Below are 25,279 nucleotides of genomic sequence, written 5' to 3'. Positions count from 1 at the left end.
TATTTGATTGATTACTATTCTGTATATTCCATTTACTATAGAAGTTCCCAGAGAATTCATTAGAGGAATATTTCCAACAAAAATAGTTTGTTTTTGTATATCTCTACTACTTTTCCAAATTAATCCCGCGGATATATATAATTCAGCAGAATATGTAAGTGATTCATATACAGCATCTTTTTCGTTTATCAAGGGTTCTAATAATTGATATGTTTCGGCAAATAATTGAAATTCAATTTCTTGATCTGTATCCTCAATTTTTGGAAACTTAAAAAGCCCTTCTGTTAAGCCCCGATCAATGAACCTACAAAACCCTTCAAATTGTATCTGATTCAATCCAGGTAGTGTAGACATTTCTTCATTTTCACTCCCAAGCATTTTCAATTTCCCCGTGAATTTTATCGAAAAATATTCCACGATTTGCTGTCATGCTTCATCAAATCACATGAATCCATTTAGCAATATTGGAATTTCTATTCTTTATACTGAATTACATGAAATCTTACCTAATCCCGTGTATCAAATATTTCTTAGTGTATGAAATACCTATTATGAAAAGAGAAAGAAATATTAGAATTTGATACTCAACTTCGAAGGAATTTGCAACAAAACAAACAGATAGAATCGAAAGTCTAATCTAAAAAAGGATTGGAAATTTCTACGGGCATTTCAATATTTTTTTTAGGAATCTAAAAAAATGCATTTCATTTCTATCATTATTATGATATTACATATTCAAATTCAATTGGATACAAAAAAAAATCCATTCGAAATTGTCAAGAAAAGATATATTTTGAAGTGAAGTATTTTGGAGAGAATTGGGGAGAATATGATTAGAGTATGTTATGTGTAATGTAATAAGGCTTGTATTTTTGAAACATGCATATATTTAACTGCAGCTATAGATCTGTCTCTAACTTTATTGCAGTCATATTTGTTCAGGATAACAAACACATAACATGTTGTGTGAATTTTTACAAATTTTCTATTGAAAATTGTAAAAAAAGAATAAGCACGATAATTTCTTGAAAATACCGTATAGTATTGGTATTCTATATCTATATAGATATGGATAAGATACTCGATTAGATAATATCTGTGTAACAGATCAAATTGATATTCTAGGGTTTACATATATTGAAAGTTGCTGTTATAATTAGAATGAACAAAGTTAAAAAAAAAAGCAATATTGATTGGTTATGTATCAATTTTTATTTTCTGATCTCATTAAGAAAAAAAAATTTCTATTCAAATATTCAAGAATAATTCATAAAAGAATAGTTAACGGTTGCGATTTGTCTCAAGATTGTTTTTCAATTTTTCAATAGAAAGAAAAGGGGGGAGTATTCTCAAAAACTTCATATCTATATTTTTATTGGCGGCATGGCCGAGTGGTAAGGCGGGGGACTGCAAATCCTTTTTCCCCAGTTCAAATCCGGGTGTCGCTCTGATCGATAAGAAACTGTAAATGAAAGATTATATTACGTTTTTTTAGAAAACTTTTTTTCCAACAGAAGCAAGCGAGGGAAAAGGAGTCTTGAGAATTGCGTTTGATTCGAAATTATAAGCATCAGTAGCTTAAAAAATGTTGTAAATATTTTTGTCTCGAATTCAAGGAAAGATTCTAGTAGTGAAAAGGAATCCATAAATTTAGAAATGATAGTTCGTTCACTACACAACTATTGTAGTGTCTGTCTCCTGACTGGGTCTTTTATTAGATTGGATTAAGAATAAGTCGGATAGGAAAGTCCATTTTTAGGTAGAGAAAAGGCAGAAGAAAAACCTTCTATACAGACTAATTTAAAGTTTATGAGTGCTTCCACATTTTATCAATATTATTTATTTAGATCAATTCTATTTAATAGCTTTAATTTAGCTAATTCGCTTTCGTAATATTCAAAAAAAGTATTCTTTAGATTTTCATATTCTATATTCTAATAAAATTAAAAAGTTTTGATTCTAAAATCGAATAGAAAAGAAAAAAAGTTTTTTTAATTATTTTAGAGAACGAATTGGGAGACATTTAAGGGACTATTTCAAATAGAAAGAAGAGTATAAGTATGCAAATGAATCTGTCTTGATTCTTTTTTTATGAAATCCTTAAGGAAATGATAAAAGAGAAATCTTAATATTCCCACCTGGTAGTAACATTCATTGACTTATAACTTCCTATAATTTTTTTATGTTTAATGTTTTATGATTTTACTAAAAATAATCAAAAAAAACTTTTTAGATGTTCTAATAACTAATAAATAGAATGAATTCTTGTTTTTCGTGAATGATGTTAGCCCAGAATCCTTTTTTTGACTCTGTAATAGCAATTCCACTATTATAGTATAGTATTTTTAGCGAATAATACAAAAAAAAGAATAGAATAAAAAATTTGAAAAAATAATGAAATAGTTCCTTCATATTTATAGAGATAGGAGACAAAATTTACATGGATATAGTAAGTATTGCTTGGGCTGCTTTAATGGTAGTTTTTTCATTTTCCCTTTCCCTCGTAGTATGGGGAAGAAGTGGGCTATAGGGATACTAAAAATTGAGTTAAGGGATCCAAGTAACCTTGTTGATTTCTACCTGAATTTTTGAATTTCGAAACTATTGAATGAAAATATTTCATTTAAACTAATACTAATTAATTGAGTTCAAATAGAAAATCTATCTTGATTCTATTATATTTTAGTAGTGTAATGTATTCTATGTATCTTATAGGAATTGAAAATACTCTTTCAATCAAACAAATATTTTCATTATTCCCATATTCCTATTTTGAGAAAAACAAGGGAATCAAAAAGAAGAAGAAATGGATTCCTATTCCAATCAAATTTTTCTTAAAATTTCTATTTCGATGAACTGACGCTTAACCTGGTTATATAGATATATATATATATGGAAAATGGCGGACCGTGTAATAACCATTCCTGTTTTTTTACCCCCTTTTTTTCCTAAGATACCGGAATTGTTTGTAAAAAGAATCTGAAAAAAAAAATTGGACGCAATTCTCAGATAGTAGAAATCAAATTGATTTCTACTATCTGGATTACGCTGATTGTACGATCATTTTTTTAAATCATTCATAAAAATGAAGAAATCATATTTCAGTGAAATTAGTCACTTTTACTTACCGTTTTTACATAAATTATAAGTAAAAAAGCAGTAGGAACTAGAATAAACAGTGCAGTAGCAATAAATGCGAGAATATTTACTTCCATAATCTTTATTATGTTCTATTTCTCTTAAATTTCTAAAAAAAAAATTCGGGATTTAATCCCATAGAAATGTTCAATCTTTCAACAATGGTATAAATTGGATTTCAATGATATCAAATCGGATCAATATCATGAATCACAAAATCTGAGCTATCAAATCAACTCATGAAATAGTATAACATAGGAAGATCTTTTATCCATACTAAATAAAACAAAAAAACATTTATTCTTGATGAAAGTCCAAAATCCCTTTCCTTCCTTTTTCGGCGAAACAAATGAAAAAGCAGGGGGGGGCCCCAAATAAAATTTTGTTTATCAATTTGATTCCCTACAAATACACAAAAAAGGAATTTATTTTTTATTTTTTTGGATTTATATCCAACGGGATTGACGGGGCTCGAACCCGCAGCTTCCGCCTTGACAGGGCGGTGCTCTGACCAATTGAACTACAATCCCAGGGAAAGGGTGTGTACTGTATAAATATTTTTACGGACCGTTTCTGTCAAACCTTTTCTTTTTCTATTTCGGATTCGAACCTTTTTGTTGTAAATGAAAAAAGCGCATTTTTTTATATATTGATATGTATATCGATATCCACTTTAGTGAGATCGACACAAATTACTCGTAATCCGTTTCTTATTCTTATTCTATTAACAAATCGATTGAAAATTGAATCAATGAAAAAAAAATATTTTTTTTTTCAATTTTTCCTTATATTTTCTACTTACAGATCTTGACATGAATACCGATTATTAACAAGATTTTGAATTTGTGGAAAGAAATATGGAATACAGAAAAAAAAGAAATAACCTTAGATATGTTTAATATTTTGATTCTTCCGTATCATAGCACATCAGTCATTTCCAGAGAACTATAAATGGGTTATAGAATTTCATAGTGGATCGGCAAATTCTTGGGCCGAGCTGGATTTGAACCAGCGTAGACATATTGCCAACGAATTTACAGTCCGTCCCCATTAACCGCTCGGGCATCGACCCAGCACAATAGGAAGAATACATTTCAGTTTTTATTGAAAATTTTTGATCAACTTCCTTTCGTAACACCCTACCCCCAGGGGAAGTCGAATCCCCGCTGCCTCCTTGAAAGAGAGATGTCCTGAACCACTAGACGATGGGGGCATACTTGCCCGACCGCCATTATACTACGTTCATAGTATGAACAGTTTTTTGCAATTGTCAATATAATGATATGATTCGATAAAAAAAAATATTTTTCGTTCTTTCATAATTCCATAGAAATTTTTTATTAATCATTTATATTTCTAAATTTTTTTATTCCAGTCATAATAAGAAAAAAAAAGAAGTAATGTTCCAATAAAGAGAAAATTCTTCACAGGAATGATTCGTTTGTTGCAAAGGACGAGAGGTTAAAACTTCATTTCTATCATTTATTACTAATACTAGATTCGATAGGTAGATTTATATCTAATACTAAGAAAAAAAACTTTGGAAAATAGAATTTTTCAATAAAAAAATAAAAATTTGGTTTAGGGACAGAACATATTGAATCCATTTTATCAATGATTCGATTTTATCAATGTTTCGATGAAATATTTTATTTTGTGAGTACATTTATGTATCAATAAAAAGAATTTAGTGTTATGATTAGAATGACTTCAAGAATCCATTTTGAAATAATATATTTGATATGGATCAAATCCAATCTTAATCAATTCTTTTTTTTAACTATATTCTATTCACTAGGTAAATCCAATTTTTTGTTCTTTGATGAGTCATTATACAAATAATAGATATTGATGTACATGTATTCTAATCCCATTTATATCATTTAATTTATATAATTTATATAAATTTATAGAAATAATTTATATAAATTTATAGAATAAGTATACACAGTAACAAATATATGTACTAGTCATGCTAGTTCCTTATTTAGAAATTGAAAGAAAGAAAAAGGGCCCTTTTAACTCAGTGGTAGAGTAACGCCATGGTAAGGCGTAAGTCATCGGTTCAAATCCGATAAGGGGCTTTTTACTTTTTTTTTCAAAAGCAATAGTCTTTCTATTTGAAGGAAGAATAAAAAGATTCTTGATATTTTGAAAAAGTTTCTATTTGTAATAAAAAAGAAAAAGTGTAAAATTCAATAATGGAAAAATAAAAAAAAGTAAGTGGACCTAACCCGTTGAATTATATTTATATCTACTATTCTGATATTCAAATTTGATAAAGATTCAATTCGAACAATTTTTTTTCTTTTTAAGACTTTTTTCGTTTAGACTCCCTAAGAATCTCTGAATATTTCCAATGAAATCTTCTTGTTTCTGAACTAAGAAAAAAGGTTATGCCTTTTCTTTACTCAGAAGGGCCTTAATACGAATTTCAAGTTCCACCAAACAAGTTTTTTTAAAATTAAAATGAAACATATTTTTTTCCATAAATTTCTATTATTTCTATAAGATTAGATAGAATCTTATAGAAATAATAGAAAAATACATTAAATTATGTCTTCACATATCAAATAGTTTCTTTTCATATCGATGTGTACGATATTTTTCCAGCAATTCATATATATGAGACAAAAACTTTCATTTACAGTTTTTTCTTTTTATTATAGTATTTATAAAAAAAAATGAAATACTAAAGAAAAAACTGTAAATGAAATAGAAATTTAGAAAACCTATGATCCTACAGTAGTTTCCTAGACAAAATAGAAGTCAATTCACAACCAAACTTCAAGAATAAGTTTCTTTGATGAAAGGAGAGAAATATGTCTGAAGATCCGCTAGGTATAAGAAGTGAAACAGGGGATCATTTGTTTCTTGAACAGTTCTGAAAAAAAAATTTCTATCGGATTTTGGAGTCATAGCAGATTTTATGATTGATGACTTGGAAGATTTTTAAGAATAGATAAGGAATAACCACATCGAGTTCATGGATTTGCCCTAGATATCAATAGACCCATAAATGATTTTTTATTCGAAACCGATTAGAAAACAAGGGAAAGTATACTTATATATTCTATATATATATAGAGAGAGAAATGAATAGAGATAAATGATCAAGGTCCGTCCCATCTCTGAAAATGCTCTATGAGGTGTTGGGAAATGGTTGAAGTAGTTGAATAGGAGGATCGCTATGACTATAGCTCTTGGTAAATTTACCAAAGATGAAAATGATTTATTTGATATTATGGATGACTGGTTGCGGAGGGACCGTTTCGTTTTTGTGGGTTGGTCCGGTCTATTACTCTTTCCTTGCGCCTATTTCGCCTTGGGGGGTTGGTTTACAGGTACGACCTTTGTAACTTCATGGTATACTCACGGCTTGGCAAGTTCTTATTTAGAAGGCTGCAACTTCTTAACCGCTGCAGTTTCCACTCCCGCTAATAGTTTAGCACACTCTTTGTTGTTACTGTGGGGTCCTGAAGCACAGGGAGATTTTACCCGTTGGTGTCAGTTAGGCGGTCTGTGGACTTTTGTTGCTCTCCACGGTGCTTTCGGATTAATAGGTTTCATGTTACGTCAATTTGAACTTGCTCGATCTGTTCAATTGCGACCTTATAATGCAATCGCATTCTCAGGTCCAATTGCTGTTTTTGTTTCTGTATTCCTTATTTATCCACTGGGTCAGTCTGGTTGGTTCTTTGCTCCAAGTTTTGGTGTAGCAGCTATATTTCGATTCATCCTCTTTTTCCAAGGATTTCATAATTGGACATTAAACCCATTTCATATGATGGGAGTTGCTGGTGTATTGGGCGCTGCACTACTATGCGCTATTCATGGTGCAACCGTAGAAAATACTTTATTTGAAGATGGTGATGGCGCAAATACATTCCGTGCTTTTAACCCAACCCAAGCTGAAGAAACTTATTCAATGGTTACTGCTAATCGCTTTTGGTCCCAAATCTTTGGGGTTGCTTTTTCCAATAAACGTTGGTTACATTTCTTTATGTTATTTGTACCAGTAACTGGTTTATGGATGAGTGCTCTTGGGGTAGTCGGTTTGGCCCTGAACCTACGTGCTTATGACTTCGTTTCTCAAGAAATCCGCGCAGCGGAAGATCCTGAATTTGAGACTTTCTACACAAAAAATATTCTCTTAAACGAAGGTATTCGTGCGTGGATGGCAGCTCAAGATCAGCCTCATGAAAACCTTATATTCCCTGAGGAGGTTCTACCACGTGGAAACGCTCTTTAATGGAACTTTAGCTTTAACTGGTCGTGACCAGGAAACTACCGGTTTCGCTTGGTGGGCCGGGAATGCCCGACTTATCAATTTATCTGGTAAACTATTAGGGGCCCATGTAGCCCATGCTGGATTAATAGTATTCTGGGCCGGAGCAATGAACCTTTTTGAAGTGGCTCATTTCGTACCCGAGAAGCCCATGTATGAACAAGGTTTAATTTTGCTTCCCCACCTAGCTACTCTAGGTTGGGGAGTAGGTCCTGGGGGGGAAGTTATAGACACTTTTCCATACTTTGTGTCTGGAGTACTTCACTTAATTTCCTCTGCAGTATTGGGCTTTGGCGGTATTTATCATGCACTTCTGGGACCTGAGACTCTTGAAGAATCTTTTCCGTTCTTCGGTTATGTATGGAAAGATAGAAATAAAATGACTACAATTTTGGGTATTCACTTAATCTTGTTAGGTATAGGTGCTTTTCTTCTAGTATTCAAGGCTCTTTATTTTGGAGGTATATATGATACATGGGCTCCGGGGGGGGGAGATGTAAGAAAAATAACCAATTTGACCCTTAGTCCAAGTATTCTATTTGGATATTTATTAAAATCGCCTTTTGGGGGCGAAGGGTGGATTGTTAGTGTGGACGATTTGGAAGATATTATTGGAGGGCATGTATGGTTGGGTTCCATTTGTATACTTGGTGGAATCTGGCATATCTTAACCAAACCCTTTGCATGGGCTCGGCGTGCACTTGTATGGTCTGGAGAAGCTTACTTATCTTATAGTTTAGGTGCTTTATCTGTTTTTGGTTTTATTGCTTGTTGCTTTGTCTGGTTTAATAATACCGCTTATCCTAGTGAGTTTTATGGGCCCACTGGTCCAGAAGCTTCTCAAGCTCAAGCATTTACTTTTCTAGTTAGAGACCAACGTCTTGGGGCTAATGTAGGATCTGCTCAAGGACCTACAGGTTTAGGTAAATATCTAATGCGTTCCCCGACTGGAGAAGTTATTTTTGGCGGAGAAACTATGCGTTTTTGGGATTTGCGTGCTCCTTGGTTAGAACCTCTAAGGGGTCCTAATGGTTTAGACTTGAGTAGACTGAAAAAAGATATACAGCCTTGGCAAGAACGTCGTTCTGCGGAATATATGACTCATGCTCCTTTAGGTTCATTAAATTCCGTGGGTGGCGTAGCTACAGAGATTAATGCAGTCAATTATGTTTCTCCTAGAAGTTGGTTAGCTACTTCTCATTTTGTTCTAGGATTCTTTCTATTTGTAGGCCATTTATGGCACGCGGGAAGAGCTCGCGCAGCTGCCGCAGGATTTGAAAAAGGAATTGATCGCGATTTTGAACCTGTTCTTTCCATGACTCCTCTTAATTGAGACGTGAGATCCAATGAAGTAGAAATCCCTTTTTTTTACTATAAATATTTGGTTGAGTAGAGCGAGTCGTAAAGAAGAATTTATTTTCCTATTTTCTTAGTTTCTATCGAATCTTTTTTTCGGGATGTTGAGGATATATAGCCCAGTCCGAAAAAAAGATTCGATAGAAACTAAGAAAATAAACAAATCTATTCATCGAGAAAAAGGAGAGAGAGGGATTCGAACCCTCGATAATTCTTTGTTTCAAACTATACCGGTTTTCAAGACCGGGGCTATCAACCACTCAGCCATCTCTCCAAAAGCTAATATATATATTTTTTTATCTTTATTCCACTGAGTAGACCATGAGTATTTGAATTGATACCCTTTTATCGACCCATAGGAAAGATATTCAATGTGAATTTATTGGTTTAGTTTTCTATCGGTATGTATATAGGTACAAAATCCAGCATGCCTTTTTGTGAAGTAAAAAAACTATCCTCGATCCAAGCCTCAAAAGGGTTGATAATAAACAAAATCAATGAATTCATGATAAAACCCTTCTGCGTTTTTCCATTTACAAATTTTTTTTTCAATGAATATTAAGAAAGGCATCCAGGGGTTGAGGGATCAAATGGTAAAGTTCTTTTGTTGGTAAATTGGAGGATTAGAAACATGACTATTGCTTTCCAATTAGCTGTTTTTGCATTAATTGCTATTTCATTTATTTTATTGATTAGTGTACCTGTTGTATTTGCTTCTCCTGAAGGTTGGTCAAATAACAAAAATGTTCTATTTTCCGGTACATCATTATGGATTGGATTAGTGTTTCTAGTGGGTATTCTTAATTCTCTCATTTCTTGAAGTTCTTTTTATTCTAGATTAAAAATGAAATGACCCCTCCCTCAGAATTCTTTCGGATTGTCAGCCATAAAGGGAATAGATCAGTTCCTAAAAAAAAAAAAGAAAACTATAACACATTACATTCTAAGGGGGAGTAAACTTCTTCTATTGGAAAAATCTTATATCTTATACTTATATGGTGGTACATTGTGAAACTAAAAGAAATAAAATAGAAAAAATGAACTATAAAAATTTGAATTTCATTTGAATATTCTATTCATATTAATATGATATGAATAGAATATTCAAATGAAATACTATAAATCTATTTATACGTCGTCTAGTATTTAATAATATAGAATATCTATCTGTATCTCTATATAGATAAATATAATTTTTTATTAATAGGAACTTACTTTTTTAAGAAAAAAGTAAATCAAAATATTCGATAGAATGATAATTTCAATTCAATTATATAGATATATAGAAAAAAACCATATATAATAATAGAAATGTAATAATAGAAATGGGAATTCTTGATAAAAATGAATAGTAATAGAAAATATTTTATTTGGGAGACAATATCTATTATCTAAATTTCTTTTTCATTATCCCTATATCCCTATATAGAATATCAGGCCCATCTCTGTATAAATAGAATCGCATATCAAGTACAATGAAAACGCGGATATAGTCGAATGGTAAAATTTCTCTTTGCCAAGGAGAAGACGCGGGTTCGATTCCCGCTATCCGCCCTATGTATTTAATAGTCATAGTATGAAAAATGCCATAGAATTTACTGCGTATAATGCCCTTCTTCTTGAAACCTTGTTTTTTTATCAAATTCAAAAAGTTGCGGAGACGGGATTTGAACCCGTAACCTCAAGGTTATGAGCCTTGCGAGCTACCAAGTTGCTCTACTCCGCGATAAAGAAAAGAATTGATAACTAATGAACAAAAACAAAGATGGAATGCGTCCCTTTACCATATCTATATAAATAGAATAAACCATTTATACATAACGGTAAAGGGACCCTCCTATGATCGCTGATAATAAAATGAAAAAAATGAAGATAATTGGAAATCCTTACCAACTGGATCTTGTTGCACCCGGCAAGAAACATGCATGAACCATTTCCCGAAGTATGTGTCCAGATAATCCAAAGTCTCGATAATTAGCTCTCGGTCTTCCGGTCGAAAAACAACGTCGATGAAGACGTATAGGTGCACTATTACGCGGTAGTGATTCTAATTTTCCATGAATTTCCCATTTCTCACTTAACGACGGAACTTTGCTTATTTCTTTTTTTGAGGATCGGCGAATCAAATGATATTTCTGTTCCAATTTTTGTCTCTTCTTTTCCCTCTGAATAACACTTTTCCTTGCCATAATGGTTAATTTGCTATTAGCATCAATGATAGAAGTCGGATCCTAGATGTATAAGTGGCTTCTCTTCCCTATAGAAGGAAATGAGATTCTTGCCAGATATATATAATAAAGAATTCAATTAACCGAATTTGCCCGATGTAGAGGCAATTAAGAAGGCTGCATAAGTAAATATATAACCTACGGAAAAGTGGGCTAGTCCAACCAATCTTGCTTGCACAATGGAAAGAGCCACTGGTTTATCTCTCCATCGAATCAAATTAGCCAAAGGTGTACGTTCATGAGCCCATGCCAAAGTTTCAATCAATTCCTGCCAATATCCGCGCCAAGAAATTAAGAACATAAATCCAGTAGCCCAAACAAGATGTCCAAACAAGAACATCCATGCCCAGACTGATAAACTATTCATACCAAAAGGGTTATATCCATTGATAAGTTGTGAAGAGTTCAACCATAGATAATCTCTTAACCATCCCATCAAATAGGTAGAAGATTCATTAAACTGTGAAATATTACCCTGCCATAGTGTAATGTGTTTCCAATGCCAATAAAAAGTAACCCATCCAATGGTATTTAACATCCAGAAAACTGCCAAATAAAATGCGTCCCAAGCGGAAATATCACAAGTTCCGCCTCGTCCCGGGCCATCACAAGGAAAACTATAACCAAAATCTTTTTTATCAGGCATTAACTTAGAACCACGCGCATCCAAAGCACCTTTTACTAAAATCAAAGTAGTTGTATGTAAACCAAGAGCAATAGCATGATGAACCAAGAAGTCTCCAGGCCCTATTGTTAAGAATAGAGAATTACTATTCTCATTTACAGCGTTTAACCAACCAGGCAACCATATGCTTCGTCCCGCATTGAACGCCGGACTGTTCGTTGAAGATAAAAGTATATCGAACCCATAGGAAGTTTTACCATGAGCAGATTGTATCCATTGGGCAAATATAGGTTCAATCAAAATTTGTTTCTCCGGAGTACCAAAAGCAAGCATGACATCGTTATGGACATAAAGTCCCAGAGTATGGAACCCCAGAAAGAGGCTAGCCCAACTTAAGTGGGATATGATAGCTTCTTTATGGTCTAACATTCTTGCCAAGACATTATCTTGATTCTGCTCTGGATTATAATCTCTAATAAAAAAGATAGCTCCATGAGCAAAAGCCCCTGTCATAATGAAGCCTGCTATATATTGATGATGAGTATATAAGGCAGCTTGAGTAGTAAAGTCTTGCGCTATAAACGCATAAGCAGGTAAAGAGTACATGTGTTGTGCTACCAAGGAAGTAATAACCCCTAAAGAGGCTAGAGCAAGACCTAATTGAAAATGAATTGAATTATTGATTGTATCATAAAGACCCTTATGCCCACGCCCCAATCTACCCCCCGGAGGAGTATGTGCTTCTAAAAGATCTTTAATACTGTGACCAATCCCGAAATTAGTTCTATACATATGGCCAGCAACTAGAAAAATAAACGCAATAGCCAAATGATGGTGTGCAATATCAGTTAACCATAAACTTTGAGTTTGCGGATGAAATCCTCCGAGAAGTGTTAGAATAGCAGTTCCTGCTCCTTGAGGGGTACCAAATATATGATTATTGGAATCTGGGTTTTGAGCATAAAGATTCCACTGACCTGTAAAAAATGGACCTAATCCCTCGGGGTGCGGCAAGATATCTAATAAATTGTTCCATCGAACGGATTCCCCCCTGGACCCCGGAATAGCAACATGAACTAAATGCCCTGTCCAAGCCAAGGAACTTACTCCGAATAGTCCTGACAAATGATGATTGAGGCGGGATTCGGCATTTTTAAACCACGAAACACTCGGTTTCCATTTTGGTTGTAGGTGTAACCAACCTGCTATTAAAGATATAATAGAAAGTATTAATAGAAAAATAGCTCCAGTATAAAGATCCCCATTAGTACGTAAACCGATTGTATACCACCACTGATAAACACCAGAATAGGCTATATTAACAGGACCTAGAGCACCCCCTCGAGTAAAAGCTTCTACAGCTGGTTGACCAAAATGAGGATCCCAAATTGCATGAGCAATAGGTCTTACATGTAAAGGATCCTGTACCCATGTCTCAAAATTACCTTGCCAAGCTACATGAAAGAGATTCCCGGAAGTCCACAGAAAAATGATTGCTAATTGCCCGAAATGAGAAGCAAAAATATTCTGATAAAGACGTTCCTCAGTAATATCATCATGACTTTCGAAGTCATGTGCGGTAGCAATACCAAACCAAATACGACGAGTAGTGGGGTCTTGAGCTAAGCCTTGACTAAAGCTTGGAAATCTTAATGCCATAATGATTTTCAAATCCTCCTAGCTATTATCCTACTGCAATAATTCTTGCTAAGAAGAATGCCCATGTTGTGGCAATTCCACCTAGAAGGTAATGTGTTACTCCTACAGCACGTCCTTGTACAATGCTCAAGGCTCTGGGCTGAGTAGCAGGAGCAACTTTTAATTTATTATGAGCCCAAACAATGGATTCAATAAGTTCTTGCCAATAACCACGCCCGCTGAATAGAAACATTAAACTAAAAGCCCATACAAAATGTGCACCCAAGAAAAAAAGACCATATGCAGATAATGAAGAACCATAAGACTGAATTACCTGGGATGCCTGCGCCCATAAGAAATCACGAAGCCACCCATTAATGGTAATGGAACTCTGCGCAAAATTTCCTCCTGTGATATGAGTTACTATCCCTTGATCACTTATACTACCCCAAACATCTGACTGCATTTTCCAACTGAAATGGAATATAACTACGGAAATTGAATTGTACATCCAAAATAGTCCTAAGAAGACATGATCCCAAGCGGATACTTGGCATGTCCCCCCTCTTCCAGGTCCATCACAAGGGAAACGAAAACCTAGATTTGCTTTATCCGGTATCAATCGTGAACTACGAGCAAATAGAACACCCTTTAAGAGTATCAATACTGTTACATGAATTGTAAATGCATGAATATGATGGACCAAAAAATCCGCAGTTCCTAAAGGAATAGGTAACAAAGCAACTTTACCGCCCACTGCTACTAAATTTTCACCTCCCCAAGTCAAACTGGTACTTGTTGCTGCACCTGGGGCTGTTGTGCCAGGTGCTAAAGCGTGGGTATTTTGTATCCATTGAGCAAAGATCGGCTGTAATTGTATAGCAGTATCTGAAAACATATCTTGAGGGCGCCCTAATGCGCTCATGGTATCATTATGAATATACAAACCAAAACTGTGAAAACCTAAAAAGATACATACCCAGTTAAGATGTGATATGATTGAATCACGATGTCTAAGGACACGATCTAATAGATCGTTGTATCGAATAGTCGGATCATAATCTCTTACCATAAAAATCGCTGCATGCGCAGCAGCACCGACTATGAGAAATCCACCAATCCACATGTGATGTGTAAACAATGACAGTTGTGTACCATAGTCAGTAGCTAGGTATGGATAAGGAGGCATAGAATACATATGGTGAGCTACAACAATGGTCAAAGAGCCTAACATAGCTAGATTAATAGATAATTGAGCATGCCATGACGTTGTTAGAATCTCATATATACCTTTATGACCCTGGCCTGTAAATGGACCTTTATGTGCCTCTAAAATGTCTTTTATATTGTGACCAATACCCCAGTTGGTCCTATACATGTGACCCGCTATCAAGAAAAGAATTGCAATAGCTAAATGATGGTGTATAATATCGGTCAGCCATAAACCTCCAGTTACTGGATCTAATCCTCCACGAAAAGTAAGAAATTCTCCGTATTTTGACCAATTCAAGGTAAAAAATGGGGTTGCTCCCTCGGAAAAACTCGGATAAAGTTGAGCCAAAAGATCCCGATTTAGGATAAATTCATGAGGAAGTGGTATCTCTTTGGGATCTACTGCAGCATTTAGAAATTGGTTAATCGGTAAAGATACATGTATTTGATGTCCTGCCCAAGAAAGAGACCCCAACCCTAGGAGCCCTGTCAAATGGTGATTCAACATAGATTCTACATCTTGGAACCAAGCCAATTTTGGAGCAGCTTTGTGATAATGAAACCAACCAGCAAAAAGCATTAAGGCTGCAAAGACCAATGCACCAATTGCAGTACAATAGAGTTGTAATTCATTAGTTATTCCAGATGCTCTCCAAATCTGAAAAAAACCAGAGGTTATTTGTATTCCTCGGAACCCCCCCCCTACATCACCATTCAATATTTCTTGACCCACTATTGGCCAAACCACCTGAGCACTAGGCCTAATGTGAGTAGGATCACTTAACCATGCCTCATAATTGGAAAAACGAGCACCATGAAAATACATGCCACTCAGCCAAAGAAAGATGATAGAGAGTTGGCCAAAATGCGCACTAAAAACTTTTCGGGAAATCTCCTCTAAATCATTAGTATGGCTATCAAAATCATGAGCGTCAGCATGTAGGTTCCAGATCCAAGTAGTAGTATCTGGTCCCTTAGCTATTGTTCTTGAGAAATGACCAGGTTTTGCCCATTCCTCAAAAGAAGTTTTTATAGGATCCCTATCTACCAAAATTTTAACTTCTGGTTCCGGTGAACGAATAATCATTGAGTCCTCCTCTTTCCAGACAACACATACAAAGAGACCTGCCAACATAAAACAGAATTAGTGAACTTATTAGAGATGTTTCTATTGAGTTTTGTTCTCTCCTATCTCTCATGTATTGGATATCTTAGTAAATTTCATTTCTTTAGTTTTTCACTAGAACAATTATGATCTCGAAGTCAATTCGGGGCAAGTGTTCGAATCTATTATGACATAAGAGTGAGGCGCTCAACGGACCTATTTTAATCTTCTAAGACCTTTTTGGGAACTCTGAATGGAAGTTCAATAATTTTTCGTGCAGCCTAATCAAATGTATTCAGATTTTATTCTAATTCTATTCCTTAGATTTTATTTTTTTTTTTAGATAAAGTATAAGTATGTACTCTATTTCAAATTGAGCAGGCATTAGCATTCATTATTAGGCAATATACCTATATTTTATTTCTTTTTTTGAAGGTCTCTTTTCTTAATTTGATTGAATATTAGTTTAAATAACAGAAAAAAGGAGAAAATTATCTACTGTATCCACATCTCGTTTATTTCTATGAAATACTAGACAAAATCGAACAAAATTAGAAGGGATATATTTAAATTATGTGATTGGTCGTTCCTATAGAAATGATTTTTGAATTTGATAGGGACAAGAAACAAGAATTTATAACAATATATATTTATCTATCTATATCTTTATATAGATAGATAAATATATAAGAAAAAAAAGAAACAGAGTGTTCTTATTCAAAACGCCCTGTGATCTTCAACCAATTCTGTGCTGCAATATAATTACCGGGGGTGAGAGCTATAGCTTGTTTCCAATATTCAGCGGCTTGATTAAACCAAGACTCCGCAACTTCTGAGTCTCCCTGCCGAATGGCCTGTTCTCCTCGGTCGAAATAGGTGAGTCAATTCCTTTCCTTAGAACCGTACTTGAGAATTTCCTGACTCATACGGCTCAGTAGTCAATTCTTTTTTTGTTCTATTATCTTGAAGTTAACTAAAAGAAAAAAAGAAATTATTAATATGAGTTTCAAACTTTCATTTTTACTAATAAATAAAGAATTTCAAAGAATTTCATCTTTTTTTTTAGTTTTATCTTTTCTCCTACCTTCAGAAAAGGGAATCAAGCATTGGCATTAACGCCCTAATTCTAATTTTCTGAAAGGTAACTATCTCGATTTTATATATCATATACAAAAATATATGATAGATTCATTTCTATAGAATCTTGGTAAAAGTTTTTTCTTTCTTATCTTATAAGTTCTTATAAGTAAAGAGAAAATACTTTCTATCTTTGGGATTTGATACTACACCGCTGCTCAAAATACCAGGGGATCCTTTTTATTACATAAGTGGATTCCTGACTTCTTTATTTATCATGAGATAAGGAAGCAGTTTTTATTATATCGATTGAAAACCGTGTTAATTGATCCTTACGATGCTTCCTTTATCAATTAGATCTTTTATCCATAGAAAAAGAGGGTATCTAGACATATCGATTTCTTCATATTTTTACTTCTATGAAGTTTCTTTGCTACAGCTGATAAAAATCGTTGTTTTGAACGATATATATATGTAGAAAGCCTTTCTTATTTATAATTATTTATATTTCTATATTTCTTATATTAAAATTTGTGGATTTGCTTGTTCTTTTCTTTTTTCTTTCTATAGTGGAGATAGTCGCACGTAATGACAGATCACGGCCATATTATTAAAAGCTTGGGGTAAAAATGGGTTTCGTTCGAGCGCCCGAAAATAATATTCCAAAGCTTTAGTATGTTCTCCGTTACTTGTGTGAATAAGGCCTATGTTATAAAGTATATAACTTCGATCATAGGGATCAATTTCCAGTCGCATAGCCTCATAATAATTCTGTAAAGCTTCTGCATAATTTCCTTCAGATTGAGCTGACATCCGTTACGGTCGTCATTCGGTTCAAAGAATCTCCGCTCCAGAACTGTACGTGAGATTTTCATCTCATACGGCTCCCCCCTTATGTGTGTAATGAGAAAAATCCATCAAATCAAAAAATATTCCAGTATTCTCATTCTCAACTGAACAGAGCTAGTGTTTTTACAATAAATCTCTAGCCAACCTTCCTGTCAAAAATTATTTCTTAACATTAAGTATGTAGGTACTTGATAAAAAAAAATAAGAACTTCAACAATTTCTTTGTCCTCTACGCTGCTTAATTTCCTGGAATTAGTCACCTCAATAATCTTCGATGGTTCTATGGGTATCCAAAATATGAACGAGATGGATATTTATTGTCCCAACCATTCCTGTTAGTCCCAATCTCGATAAGCCATGGATATAGATAGATACAAAGTTTTCGTGTCCTTGATTCCCAAGCGTAGTGCTTCTTTCCCAATGTTGCCTATCAGTACTAGTAATTTGGGGTTGACCTAACCCCATAAGTATAGGTATAACCTTTCGCTTAATACTAGAAACCTAAAATTCAAGCATATAAGGCTTCATTAATCGAGGATACACGACAGAAGGAATTAATCCTTTTATTTACAAATTTCACCTTCAACACGCGTGGGGTTTTTCCATTCCATTTTTTTTTGACCGAAATCGGTCAAAAAAAATGGAATCAAATCACACCATCTCTGTAATAAGTGAATGCCCTTTTTTCTCCTGAAGTTGTCGGAATTATTCGTAATAAGATATTGGCTACAATTGAAAAGGTCTTATCTATAAAATTTTCATTTATCCGAGATCTAGGCATAGGTAGAAATCCATTCTATAATTTAATTAATCATGGTGTGAGAAATCAATCCCACAAATAAAGGAATTGTATAATTATAATACAGTGCGAAATAACGTAAAAATGAACTCATCAATCAAATTTGTTTATCCTAAGACCTTGTAGGAGGTTTTTTTTTAATTTTACTTTGTATTTTTATAGTTTGAATAGGTTTTATGCATTTATGAAAAATAGGATTGATTCACTATTCAACATTCAACCGGTTTCTGGGCATCATTATATAGGAGAGATGGCCGAGTGGTTCAAGGCGTAGCATTGGAACTGCTATGTAGGCTTTTTGTTTACCGGGGGTTCGAATCCCTCTCTTTCCGAATCTTTACCAAATTCATCAATATTACTCATCCCAATGCATACCATTATTTCATATTTCAAATTTGTTTGTTGATATGGACAACTTTATATTCCTCATTTTTCGGTAATACAAAAAATAGTGGATAACGGGTGGGCAAGGAATAAAAATTTTCGCATATCCATGTCTATGATATATGAATAGCAGAAAATCCTTGTAAAAAAAACTCTTGTTATTTTAGTTAAGTTTAAGTTTGACGAGAATAATATTCTACAACCAGTAATTCATTTATTTTCAAACCAACCCATTTATTATCTATTATTTGATTAATTAAACCTTTATATTGGAAAGGGTGAACAGTCAAATGATTTGGCAATTTCTCATGGGGGGCTGAATCAAAATAATTTTGAATAAGAGTTTTAGATTTTTGTTCATCCTTTGCTGTAATAATATCTTGAGGTTTACAACGATAACTTGGTATATCCACTATACGACCATTAACTAAAACATGTCTATGGTTTATAAATTGGCGGGCTTGAGGAATAGTCGCAGCCATACCCAATCGAAAAAGTATGTTATCCAAGCGCATTTCAAGTAGTTGTAATAAAACCTGACCAGTTGATCCTTTAGCTTTTCCGGAGATACGAACGTATTTAAGCAATTGTCGTTCTGTAAGACCATAATGAAAACGCAATTTTTGTTTTTCTTCTAAACGAATACGATATTGAGATTTTTTACTGAAGCGCAATTGATTTCGAAATTCGTTTTTGACTGTTGGCCTTTTACTAGTAAGTCCTGGTAAATATCCTAGACGACGTATTTTTTTGAAACGAGGTCCTCTGTAACGTGACATAAAAACTCCTTTTTTAAAATGAAAAATCTTATAAATCGAAATGAAAACTAAACGAAATGAAAAATATTATAGAATTCTAAATGAAGCGAAATCTACTAAAGTTTTATAGTACAAAGAAGAATTAGATGAATTTTATCAATATCCGAATTTATTGTATATAAAAGAATACAAAAAAGTAGGTTAATTTCTTGATTTCTTCCGCAGAGATCGAACTCTCCCAATTTTTTATTTCTAAAAAAGATATTATCAATTATGTAAAAAACAAATAGAGAAAAGCCGGTTATCGGATTCGAACCGATGACCATCGCATTACAAATGCGATGCTCTAACCTCTGAGCTAAACCGGCTAATGTAAACGAAATATACATATGCAGAAGAATTGAATGGGATCTTAGTTATCAATTTTTAGTTATTTATAACAAAATTCAAATTAATACAAACATCAAAAATAGAGAAAGAAAATATAGAAAATCAAACCCAATTTTTATTATTTCTATTATTTATTTTATCTGATAACATAAAGTGCAAGATAATAATTAATATTATATTAATATAATTTATTTAATATAATTTATTTCGATCTACTATTCTAGATATATATTATTAAATTGATTTCTTTCAAAAAGATTATTTATTAGTACTTAAAGTAAATTTGAATAAATATAAATTTTAGTAAATATTTATTAAGGAATTCCATATTTCTAAGTAAATGTCTAATTCTATATTATATTCAATTAAAAGAATGGTTTTTTTTAGCCACTAGATTCGTTTTAGTTATATAAATTGTATATGAATAAATGGATTGTTTATTTTCTTTTTTTTTTTAAGCAAAAACAAAAAAAAAAAAAGAATCGACCATTCGAGTATTCTAAATTGTATGAAAAAAGAAGATAAGTAGGTACATAGAAGATAAGTAGATATGTGGTCTATATCTGTGTATATTGAATTGTTAATATATAGATATTAGAATTAGTTCTGATTCAAACAAATAAAGGTATCCAATATAGATGAAATAAAATCTATAAAATTGGAGAAAGGGGTTTTTAATATTTAATAAAATAATATGTATTTAATGAATTCAAAAGTTCCCGCATAATTCTCATAATAGAAATGAAAAAAAAAGCATTCTATTATAATCAGATTCAAATAAAAAAAAAGATGGGGATATGGCGAAATTGGTAGACGCTACGGACTTAATTGGATTGAGTTTTGGTATGGAAACTTACCAAGTAATAATTTTCAAATTCAGAGAAACCCTGGAATTCACAATGGGCAATCCTGAGCCAAATCCTGTTTTCTGAAAACAAATAAAAATTCAGAAAGTGATAATAAAAAAGGGATAGGTGCAGAGACTCTATGGAAGCTGTTCTAACAAACGAAATTGACGACTTTTTTTATTGCATTAGTAAAAGAATCCTTTCACCAAAATTACAGGAATGGATCAAAGATAAACATTTAGAAACATATATATATACTGAAATACTCTTTCAATTTGTTACTTTTTATTTTATTATTGAAGATCTATTTGTGATAAAAATATTCACAAATGAAAAATGTGAATCAAATCAATTCGAAGTTGAAGAAAAGATGGAATATTTATTGATGAAATTATTCACTTCATCATAATCGGCTAAAACCCTTGAAGAACTGATAAATCAGATGAGAATAAAGATAGAGTCCTATTCTACATGTCAATACCGACAACAATGAAATTGAAAGTAAGAGGAAAATCCGTCGACTTAAGAAATCATGAGGGTTCAAGTCCCTCTATCCCCAAAAATACTTTTTCATTTTCTAATTTTTTTCCTATATCCTCTCTATCTTGAAGTCCTTATTTATGTGTTTTATTCGATTTATTATTTCCCAACGAAATTGGAATTTTTATTTTCATCAATTTCCTATCTATCATAATTTTCTTATCTATCATAATGACAAGGGACGAGTTTTGGAATAGATATAAATATATATGTGAAACACATAGAATTTTTTTTAATCAGAAATGTATAAATTAATATCTTATTTTTTAGCAAGGAATTTTCATATGCGTAATTAACGATTAACAATAAAAAATAATTATTACTGCGGAAACTCACTTACAAACTTTTTTTTTACTTAGTTGATATAGATTCATTAACATAGATTTTAAAAATCTTTTAAAATCAAAGTATTAAGCTTCAAGAATGGTCGGGATAGCTCAGTTGGTAGAGCAGAGGACTGAAAATCCTCGTGTCACCAGTTCAAATCTGGTTCCTGACACAAGATTCATTTGTATGAGTATCTATCCCCCATATTCATTTTAATGAATATGGGGGATAGATACTCATACAAATTTGTGTTCTTCTAGATTCTGATACATAACATATTTCTTTGATCTATTTAGGTATCTGTAGATATACTTTTCCTAGATGATTAAAGAATAGATGCAATTTTTTATTAGGTATATTCGCTTATCTATAGTATCTATATATATATAGATATAGATATATAGATAATGAATTCTTTATCTATTTTTTTCCTTTTTTTTCTGCGATACAAAAAAAGGTTTCTATTTCCATAATATTCGAGTGGTTTAATTAGTTGGTTAAAAGACCTAAAAGTCGAAGTTCTGGGGTGGAGTGAGAATATTAAGAATTCATCTGAGAAGGATTACCAAAATAGAATCGAGCCCTTTTCTTTGTGTTTTTTTTTTCGTGGCCGTATAATTGATGGTGATGTGCACGTTATATAGTTTATTATAAAGATAAAGAATTAGTTTATTATAAAGATAAAGAATTTTTGCAGTTCATCCTATTTCTTTTATTGGCTTGGCTGATAAGAACTCAGTATTGTTTTTGTTTTAGAATCTTAAGAAACTCCTATCCATCCTATTTTAAACCCTATAATTATTCATTCTATTATTTCTGAATTTTGTGATTTCTCACATAATAATATCTGAATGCAACTTCCATTACTCTGCCTGATTTAATGTCAATCAATTATTTTGTCTGATCTATAACAGAATGTACTTATATTCTTTGACTGGGGTTGCAGAAGTTTGGATTAGTTTATTATTTTTATCATTTAGTGAGCATCTTGTATTTCATAAAAATTTGGAGCAATATAATCTTTACGCAAAGGCCATCCTATCCAATTTTCGGGCATTAAAATACGTCTTAGACGCGGATGACTATCATAAGAGATTCCCAACATATCATAAGATTCCTTTTCTTGAAAATCCGCACTTTTCCAAACCCAAAAAATCGAAGGAATTCTGGGATTTTTTCTTGATACAAATATTTTTATGCATACCTCTTCGGGTTGATTTATACCATACTCTATTCTTGTAAAATGATATACACTAGCTAAGAGTCCTCCGGGTGCTACATCATAGGCACATTGAGAACGTAGATAATTGTAACCATATACATATAAAATGACAGCAATGGAATGCCAATCCTCGGGCTTTATTTGTAAAGTCTCTATTCCTAGGTAATCGAAACCCAAGGATCTATGAATTAGTCCATGTTTGACTAGCCAAGAAGACAAACGACCTTGCATTTTTTGCTTCTCCTAAATTTTTTTTATGAGTTTGGTATTAGTATTTTCTATTACGATGAAATTTTTAAAATACGATGAAATTTTTAAAAAAGGAATTGCTTTTTATTATTGTACTTTAAAAAAATGTGTCAGACGATATCTCTGAAGTAGATGGCGGTTGATAGAAAAATTCTTGACCATAATTGTCAGTATAAGTACTGTATCCAACATGAAACTTATGGTTGGTAGTAAAACATCTATTCTCTCGTTGAAAACTCATTGGATCTTCATATATTTCTCGAGATATTTTCTTACGAAGTTTTGTTATAGCATCTATAATGGCCTCCGGTTTAGGTGGACAGCCCGGCAAATATACATCTACAGGAATTAGCTTATCTACGCCTCGAACAGTACTATAAGAATCGGTACTAAACATCCCCCCCGTAATTGTACAGGCTCCCATAGCAATAACATATTTAGGTTCGGGCATTTGTTCATATAATCGAACTAAAGAAGGGGCCATTTTCATAGTTACAGTGCCCGCTGTTAAAATTAGGTCCGCCTGCCTAGGACTCGATCGTGGTACTAGTCCATAACGATCAAAATCGAATCGTGATCCTATTAATGAAGCAAATTCAATGAAGCAACAACTCGTACCATAAAGAAGCGGCCATAAACTGGATAATCTTGACCAATTTGAAAAATCATTTAATGTCGTTGAAATAACTGAATTTTGGGTTGTTTGATCAAGTAAGGGAAACTCAATGGAATTCATAATTGTCTCAATATTTTTTTTTCTAATTGTCTAAATAGTCAAGAATTAAGACCATTCTAATGCCCCCTTTCGCCATGCATAAACTGAACCAACAATTAGGATAAGCACGAATAAGAAAGCTTCTAAAAATACGGATACCCCTAATACATCGAAACTCATTGCCCATGGATAAAGAAAAACCGTTTCAACATCAAAAACAACAAAAATGAGAGCAAACATATAATAACGGATTCGAAATTGTAACCAAGCATCGCCTATTGGTTCTATTCCGGATTCATAACTAGAAAGTTTTTCCGGTCCCTTGCTAATGGGGGCTAAAATTCCAGAAATTAGAAATGCCAAAATAGGAATCAAACTTGATATTATTAGAAATGCCCAAAAAATATCATATTCGTAAAGAAGAAACATAAAAGTACTCCTCTGAATGTAGAAAATATACCAAATTCATTTTCATTTTTAGTCTAAAGTCTCCATTTTTTTAGACTAGCTGAATATACTAATATTAATATTATTCTATCGAATATGAATATGTTCGAATAGAAAGTTACAAATTGTTTTTTTTTTAGTAATAGTCTTAGTAATGAGATCTATTCGATCCAAAATAGTATTAATATTATTAGTATCTGTAGGAATATTAGGGCTATACGGACTCGAACCGTAGACCTTCTCGGTAAAACAGATCAAACTAATTATTATCTAAATGATTTAAATTGTTTTCAAAACCCAACATGCATTTTTTTTTGCATTGAGCTTTTTCATTAACTGATAAAAATATTAGTTAGTCCACCATCTTTTTTTTTTTTTACAGTAAAGAATAAAGAGATGATTCCCTATGCTCTTCTTTTTTATTTGTATAACAATCAAAGAGCACTACCAAAGTGTTTCAAAGAAGGATTATCTTGACGTAGGTCTGCTTCTGGCCTAGATCAACTTAAGTTAAATGGACTCTTTATCCACCTACTAAAATTAAAATAGAAGATAAGAAATGACACTTCATACACCTTAAAGTTCATAAAATAGGAAGAAAAGATAATCTTTTTTAGGTCCCTATACCCTTTATGTTTAGCATTGACGAGAAATGGGTATTCACCTTATCAATATCTCAAATCAATTATGGATTCGATTTTATGGCTAAACCCTTTGTCAGGCTAGTGTTCTCTTGTTTTGTTCCTTAAAATGGAGTAAGACACCGATTTCTTACTATAAGATAAACTTTTTTAATTACAAGATGAACTCCTCTGAAAAAAAGCATTGGCGCTCGTGTAAACGAGGTGCTCTACCTAACTGAGCTACAGCCCTTGTGTTTTTGATACATATTTTATCATAGTATGAAGATAATTGCTTGTCAAGATGAATATTACATGATCGAATCCCTTGAACGGGGGTTGGTATTGCTTATCAGTAATTTTACATTTATAATCAATTAATCTGATAGATGGGTACTCTTCTTTTTTTTTTTTTGAGGAGGAGTCCTAAATTACCTACTTAACTCAGTGGTTAGAGTATTGCT

The 25,279-nt window shown here is 32.8% G+C and overlaps 6 non-coding genes across 6 annotated transcripts; 3 read left to right on the top strand and 3 right to left on the bottom strand.

Annotated features, from left to right (window-relative positions):
* Window positions 1-3,594: 3,594 nt before the first annotated feature.
* TRNAD-GUC (transfer RNA aspartic acid (anticodon GUC)) lies at window positions 3,595-3,668 on the bottom strand. The gene has a single exon. It is a non-coding gene; the product is annotated as a tRNA-Asp (tRNA).
* A 458-nt stretch (window positions 3,669-4,126) lies between these two features.
* TRNAY-GUA (transfer RNA tyrosine (anticodon GUA)) lies at window positions 4,127-4,210 on the bottom strand. The gene has a single exon. It is a non-coding gene; the product is annotated as a tRNA-Tyr (tRNA).
* A 940-nt stretch (window positions 4,211-5,150) lies between these two features.
* On the top strand, window positions 5,151-5,222 carry TRNAT-GGU (transfer RNA threonine (anticodon GGU)). Its single transcript has one exon. It is a non-coding gene; the product is annotated as a tRNA-Thr (tRNA).
* Window positions 5,223-18,559: 13,337 nt separating this feature from the next.
* TRNAS-GGA (transfer RNA serine (anticodon GGA)) lies at window positions 18,560-18,647 on the top strand. The gene has a single exon. It is a non-coding gene; the product is annotated as a tRNA-Ser (tRNA).
* Window positions 18,648-19,752: 1,105 nt separating this feature from the next.
* On the bottom strand, window positions 19,753-19,825 carry TRNAT-UGU (transfer RNA threonine (anticodon UGU)). Its single transcript has one exon. It is a non-coding gene; the product is annotated as a tRNA-Thr (tRNA).
* A 1,836-nt stretch (window positions 19,826-21,661) lies between these two features.
* TRNAF-GAA (transfer RNA phenylalanine (anticodon GAA)) lies at window positions 21,662-21,734 on the top strand. Its single transcript has one exon. It is a non-coding gene; the product is annotated as a tRNA-Phe (tRNA).
* The last annotated feature ends 3,545 nt before the right edge of the window (window positions 21,735-25,279 follow it).

This window comes from Vigna unguiculata, unplaced genomic scaffold (assembly GCF_037176805.1).
Source record: "Vigna unguiculata cultivar grain cowpea cultivar isolate G323 ecotype 2 unplaced genomic scaffold, ASM3717680v1 ptg000143l, whole genome shotgun sequence".
Lineage (NCBI taxonomy): Eukaryota > Viridiplantae > Streptophyta > Magnoliopsida > Fabales > Fabaceae > Vigna > Vigna unguiculata.
This window is presented reverse-complemented; position numbering and strand designations above follow the sequence as displayed.